General features: G+C 40.9%; 1 protein-coding gene across 1 annotated transcript in view; it reads right to left on the bottom strand.

Moving 5' to 3' along the window:
* Nucleotides 1-16,879, bottom strand: part of KLHL13 (kelch like family member 13) — a 203,618-nt gene extending 186,739 nt beyond the window's left edge. Inside the window, exon 1 of the mRNA XM_032391353.1 lies at nucleotides 16,523-16,879. The gene's annotated coding sequence lies outside the window, so the exon portion shown is untranslated. The remainder of the gene's footprint in view (nucleotides 1-16,522) is intronic.
* Nucleotides 16,880-19,320: the final 2,441 nt, after the last annotated feature.

Here is a 19,320-nt window from a genome sequence, read left to right as displayed (position 1 = left end):
ATCTCAATAGATGCAGAAAAAGCATTTGAAAAATTCAATATTCATTCAAGATAAAAACGCAACAACATGCGTTTAGAGTGAACATATCTCAACTTAAAAAAGGCCATATATGACAAACCAGGAGATAAGATCATACTCAATGGTGAAAAGCTCAAAGCTTTTCCTCTGCAGTCAGGAAAAAACAGGGAATTCTACTCTTGCCACCTTTATTCAACATAGTACTGGAAGTCCTGGCTGCAGCAATCAGACAAGAAAAAAAAAGTAACCAAAGTGGTAAGAAAGAAGGAAAATTGTCACTATTTGCAGATGACAGGATACTATATATAGAAAACCATAAAGACTCCACCAAAATCTATTAAACCTAATAAGTGAATTCAGTAAAGTTGCAGGATACAAAATTAATATACAGAAATCTGCTGCAGGAGTGCTTGGGGGGCTCAGCTGGTTAAGCGTCTGCCTCCAGCTCAGGTCATGATTCCAGGGTCCTGGGATCGAGCCCCACATCAGGCTCCCTGCTCAGCGGGGAGCCTGCTTCTCCCTCTCTCCCCAGCCCCGCTCGTGCTCTCTCTCCCTATCTCTCTCTCTCTCAAGTAAATAAAATCTTAAAAAAAAAAAAAAGAAAGAAAGAAATCCGCTGCATTTCTATACACTAATAATGAACTAGTAGATAGAGAAATTAAGAAAACCATCCCAGGACGCCTGGGTGGCTCATTTGGTTAAGCGTCTGCCTTCAGCTCAGGTCATGATCCCAGGGTTCTGGGATCGAGTCCCACATCGGGCTCCCTAGGAGCCTGCTTCTCCCTCTGCCTCTGCCTGTCTCTCTCTGTCTCTCTGTCTCTCATGAATAAATACATAAAAATCTTAAAAAAAAAAAAAAGAAAAGAAAACCATCCCATTTACAATTGCATCCAAAAAAATAATACCTAGGGATAAATTTAATCAAGGAGGTGACAGGTGTGTACTCTGAAAACTATAAGACACTGATGAAAGAAACTGAAGACTACACAAATAAATGGAAAGATACACCATGGTCATGGATTGGAAGAATACTGTTAAAATATCCATATTACCCAAAGCAATCTATAGATTCAATGCAATCCTTATCAAAATACCAATAGTAATTTTCACAGAACTCAAATAACCCTAAAATTTGAATGGAACCACAAAAGACCTTGAATAGCCAGGGAAATCTTAAGAAAAAGAACAAAGTTGGAGGTATCAAAATAAAAATCTTCTGCAAAGCAAACAATCAACAAAACTAAAAGGCAATGTACAGAATGGGAGAAGATATTTGCAAATGACATCTTTGATAAAGGGTTAGTATCCAAAATATATAAATAAAACTCAACACCCAAAAAATGAATAATCCAAGTAAAAATGGGCAGAAGACATGAATAGACATTTTTCCAAAGAAGATATACAGATGGTCAACAGACACATCAAAAGATGTTCAACATCACTGATCATCAGGGAAATGCAAACCAAAACTACAATGAGATATCACCTCACACCAGTATGGAGGTTCCTCAGAAAATTAAAAATATATCTACCCTATAATGCAGTAATTGCACTACTAGTTATTTACCCAAAAAATACAAAAATACTAATTCAAAGGGGTACATGGACCCCGATGTTTATAGCAGCATTATCTACAATAGCCAAATTATGGAAACAGCCCAAGTGTCCACTGACTGATGAATGGATAAAGAAGATATGGTGTATATATATATATATATATATATATACATAGGATATATATATAGATATATAGATAGATATAGATATAGATATAATGGAATATTACTCAGCCATAAAAAAGAATGAAATCTTTCCACTTGTAACATGGATAGAGCTAGAGTGTATTATGCTAAGCAAAATAAGTCATCCAGAGAAAGACAAATACCATATAATTTCACTCATATGTGGAATTTAGGAAATGAAACAGATGAGCAAAGGGAAAAAAGAGAGTGGCAAACCAAGAAACAGACTCTTAATTATAGAGAACAATGTAGGGATTACCGGGGGGAGGGGGCTGGGGGGATGGGGGAAGTAGGTGATGGGGATTAAAGAGCACACTTGTGATGAGCACCAGGTATTGTATGGAAGTGTTGAATCATTACATTTTACACTTGAAAGTAATACTACACTGCATGTTACCTAACTGAAATTTAAATAAAAACTTAAAAAAAAGAACAAAGCTGGAGGTATCACAATCCCAGATTTCAAACAGTTATACAAAACTACAGTAATCAAAACAGAATGGTACTGACACACAAAAAAGGCATAGGACTGATATAAGAGAATAAAGAGCCCAGGAATAACCAACTCATGCTTATAAGGTCAATTAAGACAAAGGAGGCAAGCATATACAATCAAAGAAAGACAGCTGCTTCAATAAATGGTGTTGGGAAAACTGAACAGCTACATGCAAAAGAATGAAACTAGACCCTTCTTCTGCCATGTACAACAAATTCAAAATGGACTAAAGACCTAAATGTAAGACCTGAAACCATAAATCTCCTAAACAAAAACATAGGTAGCAAACTTTTTTTTTTTTTTTAAGATTTTACTTATTTATTTGAGAGAGAGAGAGAGGGAGAGAGCATGAGTAGGGGGAGGGACAGAGGGAGAGAGACGAAGACTCCCCACTGAGCACAGAGCTGACACGGGGCAATCCCAGGACCCTGAGATCACGACCTGAGCCGAAGTCAGATGCTTAACTGACTGAGCCACCCCAGCACCCTGGTAGCAAATTCTTGGACATTAGTTTTAGCACTGTTTTTCTGGATCAGTCTCTTCAGGCAAAGAAAACAAAAGAAAAATAAACTACTGGAACTACATCAAACTAAAAAACTTTTGAACAATGAAGGAAACCATCAACAAAACGAAAAGGCAATGTACTGAATGGGTAAAGATATTTGCAAATGGTACATCCAATAAGGGGTTAATATCCAAAATACATAAAGAACTCCTACAACCCACACCAAAAAGAGATATAATCTGACTAAAAACAGAGGACCTGAATCGACTTTTTTCCAAAGACATACAGATGATCAACAGACACATGAAAAGATGCTCAACATCAGTATCACCAGGGAAATGCAAATCAAAACTACAATGAGATATCACCTGACACCAGTCAGAATGACTGGTATCAAAAAGACAAGAAACAATAAAGGGAACCCTGGTGCACTGTTGTACAAATGCAAACTGGTGCAGCCAGTGTGGAAAACAGTATGGAGCTTCCTCAAAAAATTAAAAATAGAAGTACCATACAATCCAGTAATTCTACCTCAGGGTATTGAACCAAAAAAACCAATACACTAATTCAAAAAGATATAGGCACCTCTATGTTTACTGCAGTATTGTTCACAATAGCCAAGATATGGAAGCAACCTAAATATCCACTGATAGATGAATGCATAAGGATGATGTGGAGTGTGTGTGTGTGTGTGTGTGTGTGTGCGTGTTGGAATATTACTCAGCCATAAAGTGAATGAAATCTTGCCATTTGTGACAACATGGATGGACCTAGAAAGTGTTAAGTGAAGTAAGTCAGAGAAAGACCAATACCATATAATTTCACTTATATGTGGAATCTAAAAAACCAAAGCAAACAAACAAAAATGGAAACAGACTCACAAATACGGAGAACAATCTGGTGGTTGCCAAAGGACGGGGTTTGGGGGGATGGGCAAAATAGGTGAAGAGAATTAAAAGGTACAAACTTCCATTTATCAATAAGCCACAGGGAGGAAAAGTACAGCATAGGGGATATAATCAATGGTATTGTAATAACTCTGTATGGTGACAGATGGTAACTACACTTATCTTGGTGAGCATTTCTTAATGTATATAATTGTTAAATCACTATGTTGTACACCTGAAACTAATATTATATTGTATGTCAACTATAGTTCAGTTTAAATATATAAAAATATAAATTATATATATATATATATATATATATATATATATATATTCATTCACACACACACACACTTAACATTTACAGCAAATCATTTTGAGTGAATCAAGCCGCTTTAACTTCAAATGAAACTACTTTGGCCCCTGAAAAGAAACTCCATTCAAGAATATAATAAGCATTAAAAAACTACTGAGGAAGCATAAAATAACATTACAAAATCATTCTGAAAGAAAAAGGAGGTGAAATTAGAAGTAGGAAGAGACCAATCCAAGATTAACTCACTTAAAAAGATAGCTACAGTCTTCAAGACATCTAATTTTGTCCAAAGATTAGTTTTATTTTTATTTTTTAAAGGCTTATTTATTTATTTGAGAGACAGAAAGAAGAGAGAGAGAGCAGGAGCGGGAGGTGAAAGAGGGAGATGGAGAGAGAATCCCAAGCAGATTCTGCGCTCAGTGCACAGCCCGGCATGGGGCTCGATCTCATGACCCTGAGATCATGACCTGAGCCGAAACCAAGAGTCAGACGCTTAACCGACTGCACCACCCAGGTGGCCCCCCCAAGATTATTTTTAATAATAAAAAGTAAATAGCCACTCTTTAGCTGGAAAGTTAACATTGACTATAACTTATCACTCTCATGGATAACTGGGAATAGCCTGCCTTCCCTGCACCACACACAGATACCTGGTTTGGTAACTCCCACTAGACAGAAACGTTCTTGACTGTAACAACAGACTATATTTTAGTGAAGTGTGAGTAGCTGAAAAATCTTCAGTTTTCTTTTTTAAGTTCCAGTTATTTCACAATACCTGTACACAATATCACGGAATATATTTTATGGGACATTTTCCAAAACACACCATCCCAATACTATATCCTGGCCAAAAACAAGTGTTACTTTTATCTCCACCATCTATCCATTACTAACCTATGTCAGGCATAATCTTTAGAAATACTTAAAAATGCCAGTATGTACGCATAAAATTTCTCAGGTGTCTCTGGCTCTGGCGCACTACAGAAGCAGGTCTAGACAAGGAGCGAGCCATTCACGGTAGGGAGTTTAGCAGTTTTGTTTTTATTTTTTATTATTTTTTGAGCAGTTTGGTTTTTAAATAGAGCCTGGCTTAGTTATGTAGTACGAATATCCATATGCTTGTGATAAGTACACAATGAGCAAATCTATACCATCAATATGGATACAGAATTCAAAATCAGATAAATATATAATCCTTTCAAAGACGAGTCAATGACTGAAATGAAATGAAAAGAAGGCGCTCTGCAGCAAGTTAGAGCTACACTGCAAAGAACGGTGCGGGAGCTCTGAACATTTTGCTAGAAAAACAGTAGGACCAACAGACACATTACTTCCATGCCCTCGTGGTTACATTTGTTTCAAAACACCTATTCCTCTTTTTGGGGTGATGAAAGTGTTCTAAAACTGATTGTGGTAATGGTTACCCAACTCTGCGAAGACACTAAAAACCACTGAATTGTACACTTTAAATGGGTCAATTGTAGGGTAGCTGAATTAGAGTTCTATAAAGTTGCTACATATTTTTAAAAACGTATTTGTGGAGCCATACAGTGTACACAAAAACAGAGCTATGATTGGCTGTCAATATAAAGGATTCTCAATTTGATTTACCCTTGCAATTTGTTTTCCAGTTCAAAATGAACACACACACACGCACACACACACACAACCCTGTGCGTACACATGCAACATACATGCACACAGCTTTGGGCATTACAATATTCAGAATACATTCCTTGCTTTTCAAAAGTACCTTATTCAAAATAGCTTGCCAACTTTAACACCCTACTCTGATCCTTCCTATTTATCCAGAACACTTTCTAGCAAGCCTTGTTTGGCTATCATGCTCTTATATAACATCCCCTGTCAGAGACAGAATAAAAAGGAAGCATTGTGGTTAAAAAACACAGACTCTAAAACCAGGTTGCATAGATTTTAATGCTAGCTCTTCTACTCATTAGGTGTGCAACCTTGGGAAGTTATCTAACTTCTCTGTGCCTCAGTTTTCTCATCTGTAAAATGGGGATAATAAGGTCACTACCTCATAGCATTGTTATAGGGTTTAAATTGTGTTCATGCATATAAAGGATTTTACAATGGTGCCATACTCACGGTGGGTGCTATGATAACTTAGTAATTACTGACTGGTTATTAATATTAGTATTGGCTGGGACACCTGGGTGGCTCAGTCGGTTAAGCATCTGCTTTCGGCTCATGTCATGATCCCAGGTCCTGGGATCGAGTCCCGCATCAGGCTCCTAGCTCAGCGGTGAGTCTGCTTCTCCTTCTGCCTCTCCCCCTGCTTGTGCTCTCTCTCTTTCTCTCTCTCTCTCTGATAAATAAATGAAATCTTTCAAAAAAAAATATTAGTATTGACTGATACCAGGTTGCTTCATGTTCTTTCTTGCCCCTGCTAGACTGCAGGATATTTCAGGGCAGTGGATATATTTTCTTCCTCCGAGTAGAATGCTTTACATATAATTATTAACAAATGCTTGATCATGAATGTTTAAATAAAACACCTCTATGATGCCAAAAGTGCTTAGAAAATTTTCTAATAAACCCAAAATTCACTTTGCTAAATGCCAAATTGCGCATTCTCCACTGCTGAAATTCTGCTTTCACCCTGTCAACTGAAAGACAAGATACATGAAAAATCTAGGGTGCCTAGGTGGCGCAGTCGGTTGGGCCTCTGACTCTTGGCTTCAGCTCAGGTTGTGATCTCAGGGTCCTGAGATCGAGCCCCACGTCAGGCTTCCCACTCAGCGCAGAGTCTTCTTGGGACTCTCTCTGCCTCTGCCCCTCCCTGCCTGCGCTCTCTCTTTCTCTCTCTCTCTCTCTCAAAATAAATAAGTAAATCTTTAAGGAAAAAAAAAAGAAAGAAACATGAAAGAATCCTTTGGGTAACAAGTCTTTTACATTATTATTGAAAAAGCACTTCGTTAAAAACCAAGGGCCCTACATTCTGCTCCTAGGTCCATCTCGGGCAATGTGACCTTCTGCAAGTCATTCAACCTCACTGTGCATACTCCACTGAAGTAAAGAAAATAAGAATAATTAACCATGCTTCAAAAGAAAGTTGTTCTGTAAGTAAATGGCATTATCCTTAACATTTGAGCTTATTACCTAAGGACAGAATAAGTCTAATTTTTCTAAAGATACTTAAATGTTGTCTTTCCATGTTCAAATATGAAGCTGATCATGATGACTATCAATGCAGGTAACACTGCTAATACATAATATATCTCATTAGTATGGTGAGCTAGGCTTTTCAAGTACTTGAATGTACATTATCCTAATAACCATCACAAAATATACAGTGAATATACAGTTACTTGAGCAATGTGTCTCCTGGTTCGTTCCCTTCTGTATACCAATGGCATTCCATAACCAAGTCAGCTACCCAAGGATCAACTGTCTCATCATCTGTCTGACACTGGAACCGAAGAACACTGGAACAGGGGAATGCAGGAACACTACCTTCATGCACTTCCAACCCAAAAGGTTACACCAGCCCTAAACCACCGGAAGCTACTCTCAATAATCTACTTAGACTTATCCATTCATTTATCAAAACTGCTACTGAACTTTTATTATCTCTAAGGTTTTATTTGATTTGTTGCCAGAGTAACTATAACAAAAGCTTAAGATAACCATCACAACTCAAAATCTATAGAAGACATTATTCACACAGAATTACTCCTCCTCCCAGCGGATTAACGGTTTTAAATATTTCAATATTTTCTTCTGTGAGGACCTCAAATCTGGAATAGAGATAAATCAAGAAAACATATGACCTCTTTGAGCATCAGAACAACAAAAAATTTTCGTTTCAAAGTCAACATTGTTTATTGTATACATTTTCCTGCGTCTCCCTTTCCCTTCGAAATGAAGATTAAACTTTTAAATCCTATTAAGCTAAACACTATCATATTTAAATATATATTGGGTCAATCATATTAAAAAATTGACAGTTTCCTTGCATTCAATGTGATACCATCTTTGAATAAGTAATAAACCAAGCACTTATCATAAACTTTCTTGTCTGCCAGAAAACTACTGTTACTTCTAAGCAGTCAGTTCACTATTTAAGAGATAATGTGTTCAAAAAAATATCATTCCCACTGGGATTAAGGCAATATAAAGGAAAGACACAATTTTCCCTTACATTTCTGGTTCATATATAAGTGGCAAAGCTCCCATAGTATGCCACAAGTTTTAGCTAGTTAAGCCATTAAATCTATTAAGAGTCAATAATATGAATATCTACCATGTAGCTTGAATTATGCTTAGGACTTTATATGCATTAGTTCATATAACCCTTAAAACCACCAGATGAGACTGTTTACAGAGGAGGCAAACAAGGCTCAGAGAGGTGAAGGGAATTGCCCAAAACCACACTGGCAACAAGAGGCAGAGTTGGAATTTGAACCCAAGCCTGTGAGTCCAGGGCCCAAGATTTTTTTTTTTTGACAGAGAAAGACAGCAAGAGAAGGAACACAAGCAGGGGGAGTGGGAAAGGGAGAAGCAGGCTTCCCGAGGAGCAGGGAGCCCGATGCGGGGCTCGATCCCAGGACCCTGGGATCATGACCTGAGCCGAAGGCAGACACTTAACAACTGAGCCACCCAGGCGCCCCTCCAGGGCCCAAGATCTTAGCCACTGATTTCTACTGCCTTCCCACTGAGAAATATTCAACAGTAGAACAAAAAACAGTGCTGACATGAAGTTCTTTAGAAAAGTCTGGCCATTTTCATAAAACGGAACCAAGAAGCAAAACTCTACAAGTCTATTATCCCCTTTTACTGAAAAGACTGTAAAATGTAAAAGCACTTGACACACAGAATATAATGACCATCCCTTAATCGCCCCTCTATACCCATGTCCTGATGAGCCCTGGGCAGTAACACAACAATACAACAATGGCAGGCCCTGTGAACTGTGTCTGGAGTGGGGCGACAACAATGAAAGTGGGACAGCAATAATCAAAATCAGCTGAGAGATTTAGCGTTTGACTTAACTCCTTTTCTTCACTTGCCTTTCTCTTCTTCATCTTCCTCATTCAGAGCAAATCAAATCATTGGCTTGGTAACAGGCATTCCTCCAATGCACTGCTTACCCCTTTTCAAAACCGTCTAAAACTCTAGAAAGCTTTTGTCACCCTCAAAGCGCACGAACCTTGACAACTTTCCTCTACTATTAACACATTTTGGTAGCCAGCAATTAACAAAGCAATCTGTAGCCTGTATGTGTTAGAAATGAAAGCAGCTTTAAAGTTAGCAGGAGTTAACTTCAATCGGTGAGAGAGGCAAGTGCTCATGGGATGGGACAATGCTGTGACCCCATCAATTGTGTTGCTTTAAGTTCATGGTCATTGTGTTCTAACAGCCTGTCTTCTGAAGACCAGTCCCTTGGCAGGCCCTTCACTATCAATCTTAGCTATTTCCCACCAATATTAAGATCTCTGTTAGGACTCAACACATTTTAAGATTTAGACCATTATCAAACAACCAGAGTGTTCTCTTGAACTAAAAGAAATTAGGCAACATGGTGGAAAAATTTAATGTCTGTTACCGTTCTTGAAGGTCACCATGAAAATTTAAGGCTATGAAAATGTGCAGGCATTTGACTAAAGGAACAGACTCAGCATATTGTGGCCTCAGTGCTTTTCAAAGGGTCACCCCAGGGTTACCACAGCTGACCTCGCGCAGAGACTTTCTTTGAAGTACTGGGTTTTACCTCAAATTTTCATGTGAATGTTGCACTCTAAAGCACAAGGTATAAGAATCTGTTTAAATATTATTAGTTTTAATTAGCTACCAGTGAATGTTCTCCTAAATCTTTGTGGAAAACAGATTCCTCAAGAATACACAAGCTGGGGGCACCTGAGTGCCTCAGTCGTTAAGCGTCTGCCTTTGGCTCAGGTCATGGTCCCAGGGTCCTGGGATCGAGCCCCACATCGGGCTCCCCGCTCTGCAGGAAGCCTGCTTCTCCCTCTCCCACTCCCCCCGCCTGTGTTCCCTCTCTCGCTGTGTCTCTCTCTGTCAAATAAATAAATAAATAAAATCTTTAAAAAAAAAAAAAAAAAGAATACACAAGCTAGTTTACTCTGTAGCTCCCAGAGCACACTATCACATCCCCCCCCCCCCGCTCACCCAGTATACCCAGTGTACTCCAGTTTGAGAAAAAGAACACTGAGCAGAGATTCTATTTGCTTAAACTAGTGCAATGCTTAGACTATAATAGGTACTTAATACATATGTGTTGAATGAACTGGCAGAATGATTTCAAGAACTAATTTTCCACTGCAAGAAAACATTCCCGAAAAATCTTTTGAGACATATAATTACTCCCAAACCCACAAAGGCAAAAGGACAAAGAAAATTATCAGTTATGACTTACAAATATTGATAAGGAAGAACAATAAAAATCATATTGTACTTAATTTAGTTAGAAAGGAAAGGTTGCCAGGATGTCATATAGGGATGATATTTCAGGGGGTGGGGAGCAGTTAAGGTATTAAAAACCAATTCCATATATTGGACACTAAGACGAGTTTTCAATTGCCTATTGTGTTTTCATTTGTACATTTTTAATATTAATGATCTCAAACTTACAAAGTAAAAGAAAGAACTGTAATGGACAACCATGTTCGCATGTAACCGTGCATGGTACTGGACCACTAAAAGCCAGGAACTATGCCTCATTTGTTTTGTACCTTTCTCCTGTTTTTAATACTGATTTCCATATACATGAGGAGTTCAATAAATATTTAGCAACTGCAAAGTATAAGTGTCTAATCATATTAAATGAAGTCTTCTTAACTCAATCCTCACCTCTCCCCCGACGAAAAGACTCACCCTAAAGAAGCATGCTTTGGTTTAAATAACAAAAGCAAAACAAAAAATAAATATTCCTAATGGCATTCGATGAGAGAGTATTGAGAGACCTAGTTCTTGGCTCATTTCAATCACATGACCCATATCTGTTTTCCTATGATAAAATGAGGCTCATACAGCCAGCCCTCTATTCAGAGTTGTTACATGAATAAATCAGCATGTATTTACATGGTAACCAGTATGAGAAAGGTATTGGGAAGAAGACAGTTGTATATTTACCTCTCCTATCTCCACCACCAAGAGCAACAGCTTCTTATGTAAGGCGCTGATTTGAGCACTTGACCGTGAGGTATACAATCCCTTATCTGAAAACCTTTGTGCCAGATGTGTTTCCAAATTCAGGTATGTCCGGGTTTTTGGAGAGGCAATAACCTCCATATACGATATATTATGTAATACCCCAATAGGGTCTGAGGCATTACCCCATAAACATACTACTAATTCTACAGCAAAACCAAATAAAGATTAACATGAAATAGAATAAAGGCTATAAATACCCTCATATCAGTTCAAGTCAGATTTTGCCACCACCTGAGTATGGCACTTACCAAACAAAATCTCTTTCGGTTGTCAGAGCTTCTGAATTTTAACAATTGCAAACAACAACTTGTAGACTTAGGTGACTCATTTAATCCTTACAAGTACCCTAAGAGGGAAGTTCTATTATCCTTACCTTACAGATGAGAACTATGAGGTACAGAGAGGTTAACCAACTTGCCCAGTGTCCCCCAGCTAGTAAGTCTCCTAGCCAACACTGGAACACAAACAGCCTAACCCCAGAGCTTGTGCTCCTAACAACTGTACTCCAGGTCCTCTCAGAAACTGCTTGAGAACACTTGACAAATATGTGAAAAGTAAAACAGCATGAAGCGATTTAAGTATCCAAAACAATAACAGGAGAAACATCACAAGGCAGTGTCTATTCATTATTCAACAACTATTTATAGAGGGCATAGCAAATGCCAGGTGCTCAGGATACAATGGATGAGTGAACCAGACCAATCCAGGTCGCCTTCATGAAGTCAGAGACCCGTGGGGAGGTAGCCAGGCATCAAATCAACATAATGATGTGACATGTGGCAAGTGTGTGATTACCGCTCACCTCCAGAGGAAGAGATTGGGTCGGGGGTGTGGTGTAAAATAGGACAAGGGATCTGAACTGTTCCATGACAAGCGTTGGGATTTGCAATGACAGAAAAGAAAGGAGATGGCTTTTCAAAGAGATGATGGCATGGCATCCATTCAACGAGCAGTTACCATACTCGTACCAACGAGAGTACCTACTCTAGGCCAAGAATGAAGCTAAGCAGAAAAGTTCCAAACTGGAGAAAATCAGTTTAAACCAACGGAGGATTCATGTAAGAGAATAAAGACATGGAGGACAGTTGACTTGGCTCGAACCATGAAGAATCCTTGAGTGCTAAGTTAAGGAGTAGGAAGTAGACTCTGTGGGAGTTGCTGAAGATTTTTTCGCAGGTTATTGCCCCATAACATTAAGATTTACCCCTATGGGGGTGCCTGGGTGGCTCAGATGGTTAAGCATCTGCCTTCGGCTCAAGTCATGATCCCAGGGTCCTGGAACCGAGCCCCGCATCTGGCTCCCTGCTCTGCAGGAAGCCTGCTTCTCCCTCTCCCACTCCCCCTGCTTGCGTTCTCTCTCTGGCTGTCTCTCTCTCTGTCAAATAAATAAAATCTTAAAAAAAAAAAAAAAAAAATTTCTTAAAAAAAAAAAAAAAGATTTACCCCTATGGAATGTCGACGACCATCTGAATTCCTATTTGGGGCCAACCAGACCTCAAAGCTGGATTGCTTTTGAGCAAGAGCTCAGGGCACAAAATAAATACCAAATCTAAATTCATGTAAGCCTCAAGGAATAGAGTAACCCTAATCTCTCAAAGAATGGCAATTGGAAAACTCTGGAGAGGGGCGCCTGGCTGGCTCAGTCGGAAAAGCACGCAACTCTTGATCTTGGGGTCATGAGTTCGAGTCCCACATTGGGTGTAAGGATTACTTAAATAAAAACTTTTTTTAAATCTTAAAAAAAAAAAAAAAAAACTCTGGAGAAGGCAACAGGTAAAGGAAAACGGGAAACTCCCCTGAAAAATCTCACATGCCATTTCTAAAACCGAAATATTCTTTCATATTCAAATGAAACGTCCAACCTTCCAAAGGAAACATATTTCTATGAGAAAATAAAACATCATTCTTTGAAAAACAAATTCTTAGGCTGAACAATGGTCCGATTTTTAATAAAGCTGGTGACAACTTACCTCAGGGCACAGGTGACATAACTCTGGAAAGTAAACTGCTTTTCAACACATTCACCTCAGAGTTCTCAGTCCCCTACCCCCTTATCTACACAGAGTGGAAGAACTGAATTACTTATTTATTTAGCATACATATCAAACAAAGCTTCTCATTCTCGAGTCTTAATGTAAACAACTGAGTAGCTAGAGAACCTCTGCAAAACACATTTTTATTTATTTCCACTGAGTAATTTTTTTTCCAGCCAGTGACCTTCCACAGAAAAGTAGTTCATAAAGATTCTGCCCTGGCTTCCCCTTGTTCTGAGAATCAAACCCAAATTCTTCTTCAGAATTTCCAGGCCCTATATTATTATCCGACTCCCTTTAGGCTCTGGAACACCTTTAACAACTCCCCCCACCCATGTCATTGGGGCTGGCCATCCTGGCTTGCTTTCTGTTCCTCAAACACCCTGCTGTCTGTTTGCCTGCCTCAAGGCCTTGGCTCTTACTCGTCTCTCTGCCCTTCACAAGGTAGGTTTATTCTCTCTTCTCTTTCAGGTCTCCGTTCAAAGGTCACCTTCGCTGCTAAGAGGCCTTTCCTGACCATCCTTGCCAAATAAGCCCTTCTCAGGTCTCCATATCACATTTCGTTACTTATTTCCTTCATTGTTCTTCCTACAATCTGTGAGGATCTTCTTCGTTTGTTTACTGGTTTGTTGTCTCTATCCTTTGGTGGACTATAGCCTCTGGGAGACTCCACAAGGGCAAGGATCATGCCTCATAATAATACAGGGCCTCGTGCCTAATAGAGGGCTTTGGCAAATGGAAGGTGCTCAACAGATTTTGTCAAATAAATTACTAAATGAATGAACAATATATTTAAAAGCTGATTGATATGAATGTCAGTAACTTGAAAAAAGCCTTTTTTCCCTCTAATTTTGAGATACTTTCTCTAGGGCTGTTCATTTTTCCATAATCTTTCTACATTTTCTGAAATCTGATGATGCCTGGCAAATTGTTGAGTTATTTCACAGCAGTAAAAATAGATCCGTTTCAAGCACTGGATTTAAGAAAAAATACTTTGAGGAGGTTGTAGTAGTTTATTAAACATCCAAATCAATTTGAAAACTGCTCAGTCTCATTTCACTACTGCAAGTCAAATTACATGAAGAAAAGTAATGTAAAATGTAAAGAAAATGAGAAAGACAATTCATTAGCAAACTGCAGTTATGTTTAGTGACATCTGAAACACCCGGTCTGATAACCTTTAGGTCTACCAAGTGGGTTTATCAAATACATATTGAGACATGTTGAAAAGATTCAGAGCAAAATGCTCAGGATGAACTCATAACCAACTTTATTTTTTTTCTGGCAAACAAATAGTTCATATTGGTGGCAATCTTAGACTTAGTATCAATAATAATCACAAAAGGAAAAAAAATAACAGAATGATACAAACTGTTTTCCTTGAAACAGTTTGCAAGTTAGTATGTCTTTCCAGAACGGGTTGCCAAGAAAATTACAGATTTAGGTTGGCCCTATTACTATAAATCCTCTTTCCCTACTCTATTCCATTTTTTTTTTTAATAAAACTAAAGTGAAGTCAGGAATTTACCAAACAAATGAGGGAAACTACAGATCATCTGCAATCCATCTAACTAAACTGATAATCAATAGCCATTACTGTTCTCCTAAAAACTGCTTTCCTCAGAACCTCAACTTCAAACTCCATAGAGTCACACCACACTTTTCAAAGTGTGCTTATGAAAGTGCAGATTTTAAAACCAGGGGAAATTGAGGCTCTTATTCATCTATTTTCTAAATACATCACCGGATGCTGCAGCAGAAACTTAACATTCCTTGTCTCACTGCCAACACAATTGCTACCAGGACAGTGAAATTTAGCCCTTATCTTCATTCCCAACTCAGTTTCTTCTGAGATTACTGCCCGTTAATGCACATCATGTAAATGGCAACACCTGATCACATACCCAGCCGACAATGCTATCATTCTAAGTATAAGGATAGTAATAAAAACTTGCAATTCAAGGAGCTACTATTTTTAAGTGTAAAATGATGTCATAACTGCTTGGTTGATCATTTTACTTTTCTCCCTTTTCAAATCTGAGCACTAGATACAGCCCATTTCCAAAAAAACACAGCCACGAACGTCAGCATGTGCTAATTCACTGTATCTGCCTCCACTTTCAGCCTTTCCATTCAATTTTCTTCACACACTAATTTCAGCATGCAAGTGAGTAAATGAGCCTCAGAATGGGAGCGACTGGACATCGCTGAGAAAGTAAGTGGTACTGTGTGAAATTGACTTAAGCAAACTAATCTCCAGTCCACAGCAAAGTAGTCTCTTTTCTAACTACATGCTTTGTAAATGCTGCTTCTTAAGGGTTTATGCAAATAGGAGATGTAAACTAAGAAACTCCGGCTTCTTTAAAAAAAAAAAAAATTTTTAAGGCAGGTGCCCTCCCAACAAACGCAGTTTGAAACCCCGAATTTTCCAGTTCCCATGCAGTGTGCTTAGTAAACAGCCTACACTAACTTGAGTGACTATCCCAAACCCCTAGAATTCTTTCTGAGTACAATAAAAGATGAACATTCCAGTTTGCAGATGGAGAAATGGAAGCAGGCATCCAAAGTCTCTCTCTCTCTCTCTCTCTCTCTCTCTCTCTCTCTCTCTTTCTCTCTCTCTCTCTCAGGCCTGCTCAGCAGTGGAAGAAGAATCAGATTTAGGGCCATGTGCTACGATTGCGTACAAACACACAAACGTACATAACATACATTTCAAGTGGCTGTGGTTCTTGGACTAAGTTACTGAAACCTAGAAAGAAACTTTTGAGTTCCTTAGCTAATATATACTAGAAGATCATTCCCATCAATTTCAGTAAGCCGTCGGCTAGACAGCAAGCTTCCAAGAAAATCATTAGTCAACTATGATTAAACCAAAGAAGCCAAGACATTCAGAGATGAAGACGTCCAGAGAGGAGTTAAAAGCTTCGAAGAAGAGGAGTGTGCTCCTGACTCGAGCCAGCAGCGAAGCCTCGCAAGTTAGAAGATTCCGAGGGAGGGATGGGCTGGGAGGCACAAAGCCGAAACTGTTAGAGGGCAAGAGACAGTGGGGCTGAGGCGAGCAGAGGGACCCCAGACCATCAGGGCAGCGACAGCGAAGCCCGGACAAGAAGATCTTGGAGGGATAACAAAGAAGCAAAGGAAAACTGGGGTCGGGAGGGTGCTGAAAGAACCCAGGCGTCTGGCGGAGCCTCCGAGTCCGGGAGGTCAGGATGAGAAGGTGCAGGGATGAGCGCGCACCCGCACGCGAGAGAAAAAAGAAGGGGGGGCGTGCAAAGAGCCCAGCTGGTTCCCTGTCCCTCTGCCCCCGGTGCAGATCGCAACTCCTTACCGCGCACCGCCTCGCCGCGCCGGGTCCCGGAGGCGGGGAGGTGGCTGATGGAGCCCCTGCGACTTCAGGAGCCTGCCTCACCTTGTTTGCCGCGTCCCCGCGTCCCGCCGCCCGTCAGCCCGCCGCTGCGCTCCGAGGGCCAAAGAGCGAGTCGCGCGGCGCAGCCGGGGCTCCCTCCGGCTTGCGAGACACCGGCCCCGCACCTCCGCAGCCCCTTGCTCGCCCCGGTCGCTTCGCCCTCGCGCAGGCGGAGAGCACGGACCCTAACCCGAACGCCGCTCCACTTATTTTCGAAAGTGCCCGTTCCAGGCTTCCCCGGAATGCCAGCTGAGCTGCGGCGGCCGCAGCGGCAGAGCCTCCGCCTGACCTCACCGGGGGGGGGGGGGGGGGGCGGAGGGGGAGCGGGAGGGGGCGGGAGCCCAGTTAAGGAGGGGAGGGGGGCGGGGGGAGCGAGCGCGCGGGCGGGGGAAACATGGCGGCGGGGGTGGCCCCGGCGGCGCCTGCGCGGGAGGCGGGGGGCGGGGTGGGGGGAGAGCTGGGGCTAGGACGGTGTGTAGGGTCCGAGCAGAACTCCTCCCCCACGGCCGGTGCGCAGCGCGGGTGGGCCCGGCCTGCCAAGTGGCCCTCACGCCTCCGCAAGCGGGACGCTCGCGTTTGAGCCCACATGGCCTCTAGCGCCCAGGAGGCAGGAGAGGTGAAAACCGTCAAGTATCCAGGGCCGGCAGCGCGCCCGCCCCGGGTTGGCGGCTCCAAGGAGGAGGCCGGCCGTAGTCTCGGCCCCTCAGATTCACCGAGGGGCCCGGGCACCTCACCTCGGCGGGGCGCGCACCTCAAAATCTGCCTGCCCGTGCGCCGAGCGCCTCGTGTCTCCCCTCCCTACGGGAGTGCGGAGCATTAAGAAGAAGAGGAAGAATAACAACAGATCCAGCAGTTTCACAGTTTACTGAGCCTTTACTATAAACCACGCGCTGAACTGTTAATTCCCTGAACTCGCACAGCTCCTCCACGAGGTCCACATTATTCTCCTCTCCGTTTTGCCAGTGAGAAAACCGAGGCGTAAAGGTCAAGCAAGTTGCGAAGGTGACAGAATTAGGAAGGGACAGAGCAGGACCCAGGATCCCAAGCTCTTAACCGCCGGGCTCTACCGCTTGCAAACTGGCACGACGGCTGCTATTCTAAGTCAGAATCTTGACTCTCCTCCCAGTTCGGTCAGCCTAGCCCCCAACAAAACCCCCAGTCCAGCCTGTTGTTCCCCCTTGCAGGTCTCCTAGTCATTCCTTGCCTTCCAGAAGGTTACAGGCTGAGGCCACCTTCTTACACCTCTCCGTTCGCCTAGTCTACTTGTAATTCCAGTCTCCTCCTAGGATAAATAGTGGGCGCTTGCTGTAAACAGCCAGTTTACTCACTGTTTTGTTTTGTGTTTTCCTGAAGGAAGTGATTGGCTGAGTGTGGGGACTGTAGTTCGTTACATTTCCTAATATTTCTCCCTTTGCCTACCAGTGAATGGAGCAGGGATCTGAGCTCTCAGCATTGCTGACTTGGTATTTCAAATTCCATACGCTGAAATTGTAGCAGCGGGTTTGAGGTAACTTTGAAAATAATCAGCTGCTCAAAGACTTTCTAGAACTAAAGACATGACCACATTGTTAGGCTTTATCAAACTGGTGAAAAGAAGCAACTCCAAATGCACATGGAATTTGCATTATTATCTTTTACCTGTCAGTATTTTCAACACAATTCATCTTTGTTAACCAGAATGCATTCATTGGCTTCTCTACCATGCTTATTCATTAATTACCGTATGCCTACATTACACACAAAATGCCTATTATGCCGAAAGCACCTGTTACAGAAGTTTATAGTCTCGTTGAGGAGATATGTTTAAAGCAATCGATTTCAGCATATATTAAAAACCTGGCAGGTAGGTCAAAAATAAATAAAAACTGAGTTGATACACATCCAAGTCATTGCATCACCCCGCCATAAAAAGGTTCAAGTGGGGTTGTTTTACAATAAATTCTCAAACAGAAAAGACAGGAAAATGGAATAATCAGGTGTGGCCCCAGCGGCCCTTAGTCACAGGATAAGAAAACCCTTCATGGTGCATAACAAGGAGAGGGTTAATTACAGAATCTGAATTTGAACAACCAGATGGGAATAAGTCATTATAAATACACTTATTCTGTAGGAATTAGTTGCTGTTTGGGTTAGGATATTTTGAATAGCTAATCTAGTGGACAGAGCACTCCAACTTGGAGTTAGAAGACACTTACATGCTATGTGACATTTTTAGCCCCATCAACTCTCTGAGTGTGTTTTCCTGAATTTACAGTAGGGATCATAATGATATTGGCCGGACCTGCTCACCGTGTTATTCTGGATTTCAAGTCAAATAAGGCATGTGAAAGTATCTTATAAACATGTAAAGAATATATGCAAATGTAAAGTGATGTTTTTATTAATATCAGACTGGCCACTACAAGCTACAGATGTAATTATGAAGGATTTTACATGCTAACCTGTACCCAAAAATGTCAAGAACTGAGAAAAGCATTTGAAATACAATTGTACGGTAAAAATCTGAAGAATGGGGAGATACAACAGAGATTCAAGAAAAAAGAAAACAAGTCAAAAGAAAATATTGGTACAAAGAATACAGAAAAGGATAATGGCTATAAGGGGCTGAATTGTGTCCCCCTCCCCAAAATTCATATGCTTGATCTTAACCCCTGATACATCAGAATGTAATCTTATTCAGCAATGAATTCTTTAAAGAGTTAATTAAATTGAAATGAGGT

The sequence above is a fragment of the Phoca vitulina genome, unplaced genomic scaffold, assembly GCF_004348235.1.
Source record: "Phoca vitulina isolate PV1807 unplaced genomic scaffold, GSC_HSeal_1.0 scaffold62, whole genome shotgun sequence".
Classification (NCBI taxonomy): Eukaryota; Metazoa; Chordata; class Mammalia; order Carnivora; family Phocidae; genus Phoca; species Phoca vitulina.
This window is presented reverse-complemented; position numbering and strand designations above follow the sequence as displayed.